Consider the following 3,683-nt stretch of genomic DNA (forward strand, 5'->3'; position numbering starts at 1 on the left):
CCTACTTGATCTTTTTTAAACACATTACTTATTATGCTTGGAATAAATGAGCATGCTTGGGCTGGGGATGTGGCTCAAGCAGTAGAGTGCTCACCTGGCATGCATGCGGCCCGGGTTCGATCCTCAGCACCACATACAAACAAAGATGTTGTGTCTGCCAATAACTAAAAAATAAATATTAAAATTCTCAAAAAAAAAAAATCTTAAAAAAATAAATGAGCATGCTTAATAAAATTTAAAAAGCTATAAAACATTCCAAGATTTTTTATTAACAAAAATACCTACTCTTATACAGTTTACATACCACTTTCAATGTTAGTAATAGAAACAATGAAATTATTTCTTGATATTTAACAATAACAACACTAACTTCCCAAGACATGCACTACAACCATATGATAGATTCTGTCATCGATATGATGGTCTTGGCATCTTAATATATTATGTTCGCTTTTTAAATTAAGTCCTCTTTACTAAAATAAAACAGATGAAGGCTTAGTTGGTAAGAGTGCTTGCCTTACATATATAAGGCCCTGGGTTCAATCCCCAGCATCAACCAACCAAACAAACAGATGAAGACCATGAACAAGATGATCATTTAAAAAAAAAGGAATACAAATAACCTGTAATGTTTTTTTTATCAATTCCATTTGTAATGACAGAAATACAAATTTTAAAAAATAATACAACATTATTCAGTTATTCTGACAAAGATTAAATAGGGAGGAAAAAAATAAAAGATAATACCTACAGTTGACCAGGGAGTATACAGATAGGCAAGGTCACACATACTGTACTAAATGGAAATGTAAATTGGACAGCTTTTTTTGGACAACAATATGGTAATACTTACCAAAACTCTAAAAATGTTTAAGCCCTTTGGATCAGTCACTCCACTTCTGAAAACTTTACAAAATTTAAAAAAAAAATTTAGTTGTAGTTGGACACAATACCTTTATTTTATTTATTTATTTTCATATGGTGCTGAGGATCCAACCCAGGGCCTCACATGTGCTACTGAGCACTGTACCGCTGAGCCACAACCCCAGCCCCTCTAAAGAGTTTCTTAAAGACATAATGTGCCTCAAAATGTACTGGGACATTCACTGCACCACTTACAGTAACATAATGCAGACAATCAAAAATGCCTAACAACAGAAAATAAGTTCATTATGGCACATCTTTCTTATGCCAAGCAGTGGGCTTCATCTCAATGCCATAATCCCAAACCTCCTTTAGCTTTTTCCTTTCCAACAGAGTTTACTTCTAATAGAGGCCAAAAGAATGTCAGATGCTAGCTTTCTCTATGACCAAATCTGAGTTGATGGAAAATGAGGGGAAATCATTTGGAGGCTAAGAGGAGAAAACTTCCACACCCATAAAATAAATGTTACAGGAAAAACGGTCTTTCGTGCCTTGTAGATGCAATTTTAGGAAGGTATAAGACTAGAAGTTATGGCATTATGCTGGAGAGTGGGATGAGCCTAAGGCAAAATCAATAAATTGAGGCCAAAAATAAAAAATCCTTAGAAACCACTAAAAGTTTATATAATAGAGGTATTATGAACAGTTTTAAAAATGTACAAAACAGTATGTTCCCATTAAAAAAAAAAGTTAACATGGATTCAATGGCCAAAAAATGTCTGGAAAGATAACTCAGAATTAAAGAGTAATTTATCTCTGAAAGATGGGATCCAAATGTTTCCTTATTCCATATTTCCACTATTTTTTTTTCTATAATGAACATGTAAAATTCTGTCAGCCTTTTTCCATTAGTTCAATGCAGTTTCTGACTGGAAGAGGTAAACGTATAGTACCAGAAGTCTTTTTTTTTTTTTTTTTTAAATATTTATTTCCTTTAGTTTTCTGCGGACACCAGATCTTTGTATGTGGTGCTGAGAATCGAACCCGGGCCACAAGCATGACAGGCGAGCGCGCTACTGCTTGAGCCACATCCCCAGCCCCCAGAAATCTGTTTTTTTAGTAGTAAAAGTTTTCAGTTTTTAAAAAATTGTTTTGTGAAATAAAATTTGATACCATCGGGCATTGATATTTTTTTCTGTGAATGTGGAAGATTACAATTTTCAGTTCCCTTTATTATGTAGGGAATCTTGTCATGACTTTGTGCCATTTTGGATTGGAATTTCTTCTGTGAAGCAAAAACAGTCCCCAAATAAAGGATTTTTCATGGGAATAGCAGATGATATTAAATAATTAAATCTGGGAATAATAAACTGCCTCTGGGTTGGTATAGAATCATCTTGGGATGAAACATCCTTGTGTCTAGATCCACTGGATTTCCTAAGAACGGCAAAAAAAATGGGGTTCATATATTTTGCTTTCCTCAAATGCCCATTATTTTTCTTCCTCTCCATCCAGGAACAAACATGTTTCTTTATAAACTTGGCCTATATCCAAGTTTAATGGAGATATATCAAATTCAAGCCGCTGCAATTCAAATCCCAGTCCAACACCAATAGCTTTCATGAAGATTTCCTTCAGCACCCAATTCCTATAAAACACATCTAGCTGAGTCCATTCAGCCTTAAAGCTTCTGATTGTTTCCCATTCTTTGTTGGTGAACTTCCTTTTCATAATATGAAAGAACTCTGGAATTGAACCTCAGCCTGGAAAACTAGTCTTCATTATATCAATTCCAACTTGTAGCTCAGGTTCCGCAGTAAGCACTGCATAATCCCCTTGATGAGAGGTGTTAAAGTTGAAATTAGGGTAAGGATTCAATGAGTCCTTTGCAAGGACTGGATTTCCTTTTTCAGTTCTTTGCAAGCAGATATGGTGCTTGAGGGATATTCAATTTCTCTGCAGCTAATTTCCTTATCATCAGACCACCAGCCATAGCTGTCTTAGTGTCCAGGGCAAAGACAAACTGACCGATGGGCTCCTTCTCTGGCCAGAGAATTGCCTTTCACTCAAGGAGGTCAGTTGTTTGTTCTTTTCAGGCCTACGACTGATTGGATGAGGCCTCCCCACACTGTGGAAGGCAGTTTGCTTTGTTCAAAGTCCTCCAAGTTAAACATTAGTCTCCTCCAAAATCACCTTCACAGAAACATCCAGAGTAATATTTGATCGACACCTACATCTGAAGACATACCCTCGCAAACCCTATGATCACAAGTACTATTCTCATCTTTATCCTTGATTTACAAGGAGACCAAGGCAGAGAGAGATGTTAGATAACTTCCCTAGAGTCCCACAGGAAGTTTACCAACAAAGAATGGGAAACAATCACAACCTAGAGGCAGTTTACTATTCCCAGCTTTAATGATTTAATATCATTAAACAATAAATAAATATATAAATAAATAAATGGTGGAGATGGAACTCAGCCCCTTGCAAACTGGCTCCAGAGTCCCCACCCATGCCTCAGTTGAACAAATAGCCTGCTGTCTTTGAAAACCTGGAAATGCATCCAGTGTAGAGATTCCTGGAACTTGTCATTGCCCACTAAGGGGCCAAGAAGATAAATTTGTCAAAAACTATAAGTTTCTACTCCTTTTGTGACCCTGAAATATATATATTTTTTAATTTCCTGTGGCACCCACCAAATTCCAAGAAGCTCCAGTTTTCTTTAACCAGTGGTATATAGCCAACTGGTAAAACAGCTATTTTCAGAATCTGTATTTCGCCCTACATAAAATTGTCTACTCTCATCTATTTTACCC

At 36.1% G+C, this 3,683-nt stretch overlaps 1 pseudogene; it reads right to left on the bottom strand.

The window, feature by feature from the left end:
• Positions 1-2,114: 2,114 nt before the first annotated feature.
• On the bottom strand, positions 2,115-3,381 carry LOC143410519 (L-aminoadipate-semialdehyde dehydrogenase-phosphopantetheinyl transferase pseudogene; annotated as a pseudogene).
• Between the last annotated feature and the right edge of the window lie 302 nt (positions 3,382-3,683).

This window comes from Callospermophilus lateralis, chromosome 11 (assembly GCF_048772815.1).
Source record: "Callospermophilus lateralis isolate mCalLat2 chromosome 11, mCalLat2.hap1, whole genome shotgun sequence".
In the NCBI taxonomy this organism is placed as follows: domain Eukaryota; kingdom Metazoa; phylum Chordata; class Mammalia; order Rodentia; family Sciuridae; genus Callospermophilus; species Callospermophilus lateralis.